This window comes from Papio anubis, chromosome 17, assembly GCF_008728515.1.
Source record: "Papio anubis isolate 15944 chromosome 17, Panubis1.0, whole genome shotgun sequence".
NCBI classification, from domain to species: Eukaryota; Metazoa; Chordata; class Mammalia; order Primates; family Cercopithecidae; genus Papio; species Papio anubis.
In genome coordinates, this window is record NC_044992.1 from 70,892,055 (window position 1) to 70,904,269 (window position 12,215).

At 52.0% G+C, this 12,215-nt stretch overlaps 1 protein-coding gene across 8 annotated transcripts in view; it reads right to left on the minus strand.

Annotated features, from left to right (window-relative positions):
* The window catches only part of RBFOX3 (RNA binding fox-1 homolog 3), a 518,131-nt gene that overhangs the window by 210,974 nt on the left and 294,942 nt on the right, over positions 1-12,215 (minus strand). For 7 of the 8 annotated variants that reach the window (XM_009191385.4, XM_009191384.3, XM_009191383.4 and 4 more), the window contains exon 3: positions 5,526-5,631. The gene's annotated coding sequence lies outside the window, so the exon portion shown is untranslated. Of the gene's footprint in view, positions 1-5,525; positions 5,632-6,356; positions 6,683-12,215 lie in introns of those variants that run through there. The other variant, XM_009191382.4, reaches the window with a different exon arrangement.

Genomic DNA, 12,215 nt, shown 5'->3' on the forward strand with positions numbered 1-12,215 from the left:
GCTTGAACCTGAGATCACACCATTGCACTCCAGCCTGGGCAACAAGAGCAAAACTCCGTCTCAAAAAACAAAACAAAAAAGAGAAATAAAATAGATGGTGAAAGAAATGAGTGGGTGAATGAATGAATGATACCAAGTGTCAGGCTTTATATACCATTGAACTTGCCTTGGTTTGCAAAGGTTTTTTTGTTTGTTTGTTTGTTTGTTTACTTTTTTTTTGAGACAGAGTCTTGCTCTGTCGCCCAGGCTGGAGTGCAGTGGCCGGATCTTGCCTCACTGCAAGCTCTGCCTCCCGGGTTCATGCCATTCTCCTGCCTCAGCCTCCCGAGTAGCTGGGACTACAGGCACCTGCCACCTCGCCCGGCTAGTTTTCTGTATTTTTTTTTTTTTTTTTTTTTTTAGTAGAGACGGGGTTTCACTGTGTTAGCCAGGATGGTCTTGATCTCCTGACCTCGTGATCTGCTTGTCTCGGCCTCCCAAAGTGCTGGGATTACAGGCTTGAGCCACTGCACCCGGCCAAGTTTGCAAAGGTTTTGACTGGTGGTAGTTGGGATGCCTTTTAAAACAAAATAATATTTAAAATAGTCCCAAGTAAGGGGCTTGACTTTGGAGTGATGGAAATGTTTTGGAATGAGACAGAGGTGGTGAATGTACTCAATACCACTGAGTTGTTCACTTTAAAAGGTCCGTTTTGACTGGGCACGGAGGCCTACGCCTGTAATCCCAGCACTTTGGGTAGCTAAGGCTGGAGGATTTCTTGAGCCCAGGAGTTTGAGGCCAGCTTGGGCAACATAGTGAGACCCCATCTCTACAAAAAAAGATTTTAAAAAATGAGCCGGTTTTGATGGTGTGCACCTGTGGCCCCAGCTACTTGGGAGGCTGAGGTAGGAGGATCGCTTGGGCCTGGGGCTAGAGGCTGTAGTAAGCTGTAATCACACTACTGTACTCCAGCCTGTGTGACAGAATGAGACCTTGTCTCAAATATAATAGTCCATTTATGCTACTATTTTTAATTCACCAAATTATTTTAGAAATATATATACCTGAAATTGAATAGAAATATACCAGAAATATGTTTACTGCTTATGTGGTATATGGTTGCATAAATATACACACAAACGCTTCGCCTGTGGGCAGCATCCTCTGAGTGGCCTTGGGGAAGTGGGGGTCTCAGGGGTCTTCAGCTGGACTTGTTAGGGCAAAGATGCTCACCACCTTGTGCCCCTTCAGGTGCTGAGCCTGGAGACTCTAACCTGCAGGCCAGGGATCTGGGTTTCTTTTCAACCTGATTTTATTAAAAGTCCCCTGAGCATTTTCTCTTCTGAGGTTTGTCTGCTTGCCTCCTGAAATAATGAGTCACGTGGGCTGGAGGCACTGACCTGCCCAGACTCATCAACATCTATTTCCCTTTATCTTTTAGAGAGAAATGATAGTTTCTTCCCCAGGAATGGTGGCTAGGGGCAGACCATCTGATAAATAGATATGATTAATAATGAATTAATTAACATCACCTTTCAGCTGACAATGAAGAGAAGCTTCCACACACTAGGTGCACATACGTGTGTGTATGCACCTGCGTGTGCGGCATGCAGTGTGCACGTGTTTGTATGCATGTGTGCATGTCGGCCTGTGTGTGTGTGTGTGTGTGTGTGTGTACTTGGCCACACATGCATCTGGAGGACCTGGGAAGGATCTCCATGAGGGAAGGAACATGAAGTCAGATGCACCACCCACTACACAGCTGCCTGCGACTTGGGGTTTTCCATTATACGAAGTTTTAATGCCCCAGGGAGCCCATTTCTCAAAGAAGCTCTTTGGAGTATATGTTTGCAGACTCCTTTATAATGTGAATAATCATTTTCTAATTCCTGTTTGGAAAATTAATCTTCTCGTTTCTTAGAGTGTAGCATAGCGTTTTGGAAATAGTGTTGGTGGCTAATGCCTGTCTCAGTATTTGCAAACAGGCTTGAGGGACTGGTTATGGTTTTTCTATGCAATGGAATGATATTCAATCATGAAGAATGAGGTTAATAGCAACCTAGAAATATGTTCCTGAGAATACTGTCTAGCAACAACAGGTTACAAAACAAAATATATATGTATATACATATACACGTAAATATATGTATATATGTACATATATTTGTATATAATATAAATATATAAATATATATACATAGGTACCTATATATTTTGATATATATGTGTATATATATAAATATATATAGCATGATCCTGTTTTTACAGAAGGATTTTCATACTCTTTTGGATTAAAAATTATTGCTAGAAGATCACACACACATCACACATGCACCGAGGTGTGAGCTATGGTTATTTCTGACAGATTGTTGCTTCTTTGTTTTTCTTGTCTGTATTTTCCAGAAAAACATCTATTTCTTGTGTAATAATAAAAATATACTGACCTGACTTTAATTGAAAAAGAAAATTATTGATCTTGCTGAAGGTCCCCAGACCCTCCTAACCCCAGGGGAGGGAAGATGATGGGATTAGTATAAGAGGATGGAAGTCAAACCCGGGGTCCCTGTTCTTGGTTCCAACTCTAAGATTCTCGGAAGGTGCTGGTGGCTGTTGGGTTACATGAGGGAGAGCTGGCCGTGAAACGGGCACCGTGTTCTCGAGGCAGAGTCTTGCTTACCCCTGCTTGTGTCTGCGGGAGAACCAAATCCCTCACCTCCTTCACTTGCCTCCTCCCTCCACCGTGTCTCACACTGGAGCACTCTATCATTTTCCACGGACGCTATCCTGAGCCCCGTGCTTAGAGGGCTGGGTGGACTCCGCTGTGGCCCTGCTCTCAGAGGATGCTGTTTCAGCAGGGGTTGGGGGGCCGCCGCCTGGCCAGGGCAGGAAGCACAGCTCTGGCTATTTTTAATCAATCATCAACCCCTACGATGGTGGCCCCCAGTGGCTCAGTTCCTGAAGATCAGGCAGATGAAGCAGAGCCAGTAAAGGGTTCTTGCCTGTGTGGTGGGGAAAGGGAGAGGTGGGGGCAGAGGGCTTGGAACCCTGCGACCAGCCAAGCCCTGCCATTGTAGCTATTACTGGGATGAAGGGATCAGTTTCGTCCTGCCTTTCAATCATTATGTTTTTCTTTTCTACCCACCCAACTTCCCAAAACAGAATCAGATGAGAAACCCTAAAAAGGTGCACCCTAAAAATAATCAGAAAATAAAAAACCCTAAAAATAATCAGAAAAATCGAGACGACGCACAGCCATCCCAACGGGGCTTGCTGTTTGGTTTCAGAGCTCCGTGTTTCCACCTACATTTCCCAAGACAGGGCAGAGCCCCGCCCCCCTCGTCCACCTCCTCTGGACAGACAGACGTGAAATGCGCTCGGCTGCCCCCTCCAGCGAGCCCCCGAACAGGGGAGAAAGACTTTGGGGAAGTCATGGTCACATCTTTCTGCCTCTCTCTTGGCCCTTTGTCTTCCTCCCATACAGCCTGTGTGGGCTGGGGCGGGGGCTGGACCAGCTGCACAGCTCCGAGCTGAACAAACTCCTGAAAGGGCAGGGAGCCTCCACTGGGCCGTTTTTCAGATTTTAATTCCATTGAATGAAACTTAAAAAGGCCTTTTCGTTTGCTCAGCCTGAATTCCCTCTCTGCCGTGGGCAGCCAGCCTCCCTCCAAGGAGAGCAGAACAACCAGCTGAGAGTGCACAACCTGGCTAACCATCCAGGGCTGACCTACCGTAGCCTCTAGCGTCCAGCCCTGGGCAGCGGTTGTGCGAGCCAGTGACTGGAGGCTGCCCAAACTCTGCCGTCACTGGCCGCCGTGCTAGAGCTCAGCTAGGGTCGAGTTTCATAAAAGCCGCAGCATCCACAGTCTGACTTCATGTCCAGCGGGTGAAAGCCAGAAAACATAGACGAAATCTAGCCAACAGGGCCCCATGCTCCACAGAAAACATCCTGACCTGAGGCCTACAGGCAGCGGCTGCTGCGGCCAGATAACCCCAGCCTGAGCCTCAGCTCGGCCAGTTCCCAGCTGGGTGGCCGTGACCTCCCTGAGTCCTGCTAAGAGCACCCACGCACGGCAACGGCGGAAAGTAAATGAGACGGGGCTGTGAGACATTTCCCCAACCCAAGCCACTCAACAGTGCTAGCTGACAATGCGCCAGGCCAGGGCGCCTCACACATCCATGCAGAACGCCAGCCACGGCCCGCATGCGTGTGACTCTCTTGGAATTCGGCTAATCGAGTGCAATGGAGCCTGCTGCCAGCCCACCCTGGCAACCCTGCCCTTGGAAGCGCCCCTCCCCTCCCTGCTTTGTTCCTGGGGCTCCCTTCCCTTACTGTTTCCAACTCAGTCTAAAAAATTCCTGCCGCAGCCTCCAGGCCTGGGAGAGGATGAGGGTGGGGTCTTCCTCGGGGGCCATCCCAAGGTCACTTCCTCCCTTTCCCTTCCACGCTGCTGAGTCGGCAGAAGGACGTGAGAGGATGCAGGCAAGAAGGAAGGTGCCAGAAGGTCCAGGGTGCCCTCCCTGCCTCCCTCTCTCTGCTGCCCAGATGCCAACAGCCCCACCTGAGCCAACCTCCTCGGCCTCCCGTGCCGGGTGCCCTCCTCTACCCCCAGCTTGACAGCACCTGGGAGAGCTTTGCCATGCCTGGTGCTCAGACCTGCCAGCCTGGGCGTTGGGCCTCTGTCAGGAGGAAGATGAGAGGCTGGGGGAAAAGGGAACCCCTCTCCTGGTCTGGGGCCCGACATCCACGACTCTTGGAGAGTCTGGGAGAGTCTGGCCCCAGGCTCTCTGAGGGAGTTTTCTTTGATATTTATTAACCCACTTTCTCTCCTGGCACTCGGAGCAAGGAGGGAACCTCAGCCAAGGCTATTAATAGGCTAAGGCCATCCCTGGGGAGAAGAATGAGCTCATACCTACAGCACAGGTGCCAAGTATAATAAAGGTTTCCGACTCAGGCCTAAATATAGGCTGTGGCCACCTCGGGGCGCAGAAGGAGGGCCTCGCGTGAGCTGTGCGCGTCCGCCCTGTTGCCATCCAGCTGGCCACTTGGGCAAAGCTTTCTGACACCTGTGCCCAGGACAAGCTCTACCAGGAGAAGATCTTGCGGTCACGCAGTCCTGTTCTATCCTAGGTCAGCCCCAGTGGGAGCCACCCAGGAGGCGGGGGAGGCGAAATGACATGCAATATAAATGACTCCTGTAAACAGAGAGTTTAATAAAAAGGCAGTGAGGGAATTTATGGGCAACCCAAGGATAATTAAAATTATTTATCTACTTACCTCCCTTGCTGGCTGATCAGTCTATTAATTATCTATTATACACTCACTGATTTGCATTTTAGTGAGGGGACTAGAGAAGGGCAGGTGAAAAGCACAGAGGAGTTGGGGAACCCCATGGTGGGGACCCTCCTCTCTGCAGACCAAAGCTCCCCCTGCAGACACCCTCACTCATCGCCCCTCACGGCGGTGGGCCGCCCCGAGGCCTGGGAGAAGCCCCCATCTGAGAACCAGCTCGGGGGGAGCAGACAGCAATGCGTAGAGAGGTTCATACCTGTTTGCAGAGGGCTGACTCCAGGAGCAGGTTCCCAGACGGAGGGGCTGCAGACTAGCTCTGGGAAAATGGTGGCAGAATTTCCTCTGGCTATTCTGACTTCACGCTGCATTTTAAAAAGAAAACAAGAGAACAAAACAATTTTCAATCTCTGAATATCTGGAGTGCATCAGACGCACGCTCTCCCGCACTCTTGATTGAAAATATTACAGGACAGAGTGTCACGGGAACTATGTCTTTTGAACGATACAAACAGGAGTGCGTTAGGCTGGGAGAAGCTGCAAGAAGGTGTCCCTGTCTACCACCTCACGGGTAGAAGATGCTTCCAGCTCTGCAGCCCCGGATATTGCAGGTGAGACTCACGGTATCAAAACCGAAGCTGGGGTCAGAGGGGAGAGTGCCAGCAGGTCACGGGGTCAGGCTGGAGGTTGGACTGATGGGGGAATGGACCAATTGCCTGTCCCCAAGGTGGGTCCCCGGTCTCTCTCACACCGGCAGAGCCTCCTTGGGGATGAATCCTCAGCACCAGCCCCATTACCAGGCCCAGCTCTCGAGTGCTGGGCTGCATCCTAGAGGAAATTGTAACAGCCGGCGTGGGTTGAGCAGCCCCCGTGGTTTGCACTTGCGGCCTAGCTAGATCCTCGAATGGAAGCAAGGCTGTTTTCTCATCAGAACCCATCAGGGTCACGAGCAGCCGTGAATTCTCCTTCTTGGTCTTAGGCTTTTCCGGGGTTGACAGTGTGAAGGCCTCTGGCCACCAGGCCTCCCTGCTAGACACTGGGTGGGGGCAATGTCAACGGGGCACCTGGCTTCTGCCTGTTAGCGGCTCACCCTGCTGATCTGTGTTGGCTGTGAGCAGGGACTGAGTCAGCCATGGTCCAAGTGTTTCTGTTCCCTCAAAGGCCGCATGTGATGGTATTTGAAGGTGGGGCCTTTGGGAGGTCATAAAGTCATGAGGGTGGGGCTCTCTGAATGGGATGAGCGCCCTCATAAGAGTGTCTGTCTCCCTCTCTCTCCTCTCTCTACACCTACCCCCCCCAATCCCCCAGTGACAATACACCAGATCTGCTGGCACCTGGATCTCAGATTTCCCAGTCTCCACAACTGTAAGAAGTAAATGTTTGTTGGACCAGACGCGGTGGCTCATGCCTGGAATCCCAGCACTTTGGGTAGCCGAGGCGGGGGGATCACTTGAGGCCAGGAGTTTGAGACCAGTCTGGCCAACACGGTGAAACCCCATCTTTACTAAAAATACAAAAGTTAGCCGAGTGTGGTGAGTCCCAGCTACTAGGGAGGCTGAGACAAGAGAATCGCTTAAACCTGGGAGGCAGAGATTGCAGTGAGCTGAGATCACACCACTGCACTCCAGTCTGGACAACAGAGCAAGACTCTGTCTCAAAAAATAAAATAAAATAAAATAAAATAAAATAAAAGTTTATTGTTTAAGCCACCCAGTCTATGACATCTTGTTAGAGCAACCCCAGCCCACTAAAACAGAGCCTCACGTGGCTTGTGTTCCTCAAAGCACCTGAGAGTGGATTTTGCACAGGAAGGAGGAAGGAAGACAGGGCAGGAAGGGGGTGTCACATGATCGGGGTCTCCACTGAAACTTTGGACTCTTCCTCCCTCCACCTCTCCTGAGACTTCCTCTCCCACACCGTGGCTCTGGCCCTGTGGGCACCGCTCCATCCCCTGCATACGCCCCACCCTCCCACTCCCAACGCTGCTTCTCACACCTGCTCCTTGCTCCCTCTGCCCCACCCATGGGGGCCTTCTGGTTGGATTTGACCTCAGGGTCCTTGCACATGTTGTCCCCTCCTCCAGGTGTTGCGTGATACCTGCTTGTCCAGGCCTGCCCTCGGAGAAGCCCCCAGCCGTTGTATCGGAAGCCCCCGCCCCATCCCTGCTGCTTCTGCTCAGGACCTGTCGCACCATAATATGGTTTGGCTCTGTGTTCCCACCCAAATCTCATCTGGAATTGTGATCCCCACGTGTTGAGGGAGGGACCTGGTGGGAGGTGACTGGATTATGGGGATGGTTTCCCTCATGCTGTTCTTGTGATGGTGAGTTCTCGTGAGATCTGATGGTTTAAAAGTAGTTGGCAGTTCCCCCCTCGCTCTCATCTCCTGCCACCATGTAAGACGCACCTCGCTTCCCCTTCACTTTCAGCCATGATTGTACGTTTCCAGAGGCCTCCCCAGACATGAGGAACGGTGAGTCAATGAAAGCTCTTTGCTTTATAAATTACCTAGTCTCAGGTAATTCTTCATACCCCACAGTCATAAAGTAGTGTTGTCATTGTCTTCATTTGTGCACAAGGCCCTAAAATGGAAGTTTCCCAAGGACACGTGGAGCTGCCGCATGGTCTCTGTACTGGAGTAGGGCTTGGCAAGCCGCAGATGCTCAGGGAATGAGGAACGAGGGATAAATATGTGAATGCACGGCTACCCCAGACACGGTATTCCAACTCCTATTTGCACTCCCTACCAGTAGCATGGCCTCCTTAGCATACATTCCCCACCCTGTCCCTAGAGTAGATTTTTAAAGCACAAAGTTGTTTAAAATCCCTTGAAGCTCCCTTCAAGGCCTGGGGGTTAAGTCCAGATTCCTGAGCCTGGGGGTCCAGGCCCTTCACAGTCAGTTTTACCTCCTTCCCAGGGTCCTCTCCCCATGACCTGTGCACACTTCAGCCCTGCCAGCCCGCCCAGGCCAGGGCGAGACCTCCTCTGTGTCCCTAGAGCAATCTGTCACCAAGCTCAAGGCTCCTGTAGAGTTTTTTCTGCACTCCTCCGAGCACAGGCTCCCATGGGCCCCTCCCACCCCTGTCTATCTTTTCTCTCCTACCCACCCCCTAGCTCCGTCCTGCTTCCAGGACCGTCAGCAGCGGCTGTCCATTTCCCCCTTGCCAAGGGTCCTGTCCTGTCAGGGAGGTGGAGCTTCTGCAGGCTTACAGAGGAGAAGGACCTCCGGCCTCCTCCTGCATTCCCCAGCCTCTGTCCGGGCCTTTCTGTGGAGGGAGCACAGCTCCGTTTCTCACCGGTAGCAGACAAGTCACCTCTCAGCGCTGCCTCAGCATTAAACATCTAATGCAAGTCAGGAGCCCATTTTCCATAACATACAGAAACATTGCTGTTTCCAGGAGTTTACTGCCCTCTAGGCCCATCCATTGAACCCTGGTCATCAGCTCTTGGGGTCTTGGGGCATTTGATGGTCAGTGTTATGCATCCACTTGGCCAGGCTCTCGTCCCCTGGGATTCAGTCCAGCACAAACCTAGGTGTTGCTGGGGTGGTACTTGGTAACTGCGGCTAATGCCTAAAGTCAGTTGATTTCAGCACAGGATATGGCCTTTCTTAATGTGGGCAGCTTCACCCAGTCAGTCGAAAGGCCTTAACAGCAAAAACTAAGGTTATCTGGGGAAAAACATGCTGCCTCATGACTGCGACACCAGCCGGGCACGGTGGCTCACGCCTGTAATCCCAGCACTTTGGGAGGTTGAGGCAGGTGGATCACCTGAAGTCAGGAGTTTGAGACCAGCCTGACCAATATGGTGAAACCCGTCTGTACTAAAAATACCAAAATTAGCCAGGCACGGTGGTGGGCACCTGTAGTCCCAGCTACTCAGGAGGCTGAGGCAGGAGACTCACTTGAACCAAGGAGGCAGAGGTTGCAGTGAGCCGAGATCGCACCACTGCACTCCAGCCTGGGTAAGAAGAGCAAGATGCCATCTCAAAAGAAAAAAAAAAAAAAGACTGAAGCACCAATTCCTGCCTGAGGTTCCAGCCTGTCCACCTATCCTACAGAGTTCAGATTCGGCAGCCTTCACAACAACATGACCTAATTCCTGAAAATCTGTCTGTCCTATCTATCTATCTATCTATCTATCTATCTATCTATCTATCTATCTATCTATCTATCTATCTAATCTATCTAATCTATCTACCTACCTACTTACCTACCTACCTATCTAGGGCCTCTGGGATCTCTCCCAGATTGGGTTCCTGGAGCTGACCCTGTCCATCAACAGAACCAGACATCCCACCTCCCCATGTTCTGCCCAGCATGCAGTCTTGGCTGGTGGAATATGAAGTTGTGCCCCATGATGGCAGAAACAGGGAAGGGGAAGGAGGCAGCCCGAGGCCTCCTGTCTGCTTGGGGGCAAGGACTGCACTTTCACGAACCTGGAACAAACTGTCCCTCCTGAAGCTATGTAAAGTCAGGCACAGCTGTGATGAGGACAACCCAGGTGCCAGCTTCACTCGGACCTGAAAATCCCTCCCCGTCAGAGCTGACATTTCAGGACAGGCGTCTCCCCTCTCCCTTCTCCTCCTCCTTCCTGACTATCGCTTCCCAATTCTGATGATGTATCAATAACTGCAAAGCAAAATGCCACAGTTAGCAGCGCTACTGTACTGTAACTAATCGTTTTCTGAATCGATTCTCAGGGTTGTGTGTGCACAGCGAGGTGGGGCTGCCTCTCCAAAGCCGCTGCAGCCTCCAGGAATTAGGCACACCAGGGGAAGTTTCAGGAGACAAAGAAGAGGGCTGGGAAGAAAAGGGGACCAGGCAGGGGCAGAGACAAGGAAAATAGCAGATTTTTTTAAAAAGAGGGCGAGGGGAGATTCTCAATGAGACAGAGAGCTGGCGGCAGCAAGCCACAGCCTGACCCACCTTTCTAGGGTGCAGCAGAGATGAGGAAGGGGCTGTGGTCTGAGCCCTTTTGATGGGATCAGGTGTGGTAGGCAGGAGGCAGGCCACCAGATGCACTGCGAGGGCAGGAGCATGAGCCTGCTGGGCTCTGTCCTGTGCTCTTAGAATGTCCGAGTGAGGATACTAGGCCAGACCAGACCAGGGTCCCCAAAGTGGAGGCAGGTGGTGGGGCTGGCTGTCAGGTGACAGGTACCTTCCTGGGATGGGGACACAGGGGAGAAGGCAGACTGCTGTACACCCACCTGTTCCAAGCAGCAAGAAAGACTCAGGCCCAGGAAACCCTCCAGCTCCTTCATGCATATAAAAAGACCTCAGGGGTCTCCAGAGCTCATGCACTTAAGATTTTATTGGCTTAATAAACTATGCTGCTGCTGCCCGAGGGTCTTCCTTGGCCTGAGCACATGTGAGGATGGAGGGGCAGCTTTCTGCGGCTGCTGTAGTCTCCTCGAGGGGGAGAGAGCTGGCAGGAGTGGGAGAGAAAGGACAGGCAGCTTAGACAGAGCTGCAGGGTCACACTGGGACCCAGGGAAGCCCTTTCTGCAGCATAACTCATTAACCCTTCCAGTGACCCTAGGAGGAAGCTGAGATGTAGGATGCTGGGAGAGCCACTCCAAGGCACACAGCCTGCATGCTAGCAGAGCTGCGACCCAAACCCAGGGAATCTGGCTAGAGAGCCCAGCGTGGCACCTCCACATTGCTCTCGCTCTCCCTAAGGTCAGCCAGTTGCAGACTCAGTTTCCCCATCTGCAATGTGAACTCTTTCATAGCTGCCCCCCTTTGCTTCTGGCACTTCCCAGGCTCTTGCCTACCCCAGTGGGTTGAGAATTATCAAAGGGGTAGGGCAGACAGGGCTGGGAGAGGCCTGACCTGACTCCAGAGCCTTTCTTAGTGAAGTGCCAAAGATGGGACAGATGTCCCCACAAACGTCCAGAGCACGGACCTCCCTGTGAAGCACAGTGAATACAGCGGCCTGGGTCCACGCCTCACTTCTTCACTCACTCATTCATGTACTCGTTCATTTAGCCAACCTATGCTGGGCCTGTTTACCTGTTCCCACCCTGAGGTCTCACCCCAGACCCCGCTGCAGGTCCCAGGCCCAACCATCCAGGGCTCTGGTCAGTGTAGGGGAGCAGCCAGAGCCCCTATAATCCTGATGAGAGTCCAGTAACACACTCAGGGGAGTGAGGGAGGGATGGGCTGCGGGGGGCCTCATCTTTTCTTCCTGGAGATAAAGTGAGGCCAGGCCAGGGCTGTGCTCTGCCATGGGTACCCCTTGCTCAGAGCCTCCCCTTCCCACTCTCAGATCCCTGGGGGCTGTGGCTTTAGCCCCAACCTCCCAGCAAGGTTCCCGGGGCAGCAGCATCTCTGCCTAGGGGGGCCACTTGCTCTCAAGTTTTAGAGCCCAGATCTTGAGCCCACCACAACCCGCCAAGACGAGAGGAACCTCTGCCTCCTCTGTCCTCCCACCTCCGGGAGCTGCTGTGTGGCCACACCAAATACCTTCCGCCTCTGAAAAGAGGAGGCTGTTTATCTTCACTTGCATGTCTGGCTCTTGCCCGCAACTGCTGGGAGGGTCTGTGGTCCTGCTAACTGGCCTGGGGGCCCAGGTAGCCAGAGAGCCTCAGAGGGCTGCGAGGGGTCACAGCCCTGACATGCCATTTCAGTCACAGGCTCACGATCATTCATTGAGGGGGCTACGGACAATGGGGTCTAACAAGAAAGCCCAGAAGTTTCTGAATGGGTCTCACTTACGGTTTGTTTGTTTGTTTGTTTGTTTTCTGAATGGGTCACTTTTGTTGTTTTTTATTTTCTGAACGGGTCACTTATGTTTTTTTTTTTTTTTTTTTCTGAATGGGTCACTTAGGTTTTTTTTTCACTAAAACAGCTTCATGTTTTGCTCTAAATCTTTCTGAGGTACAGCCTGCTTTCCTGAGTGAGAAAGTAGGAGCTGGGGTGACCGCGGCTCCCTGGGAGTGTGCAGG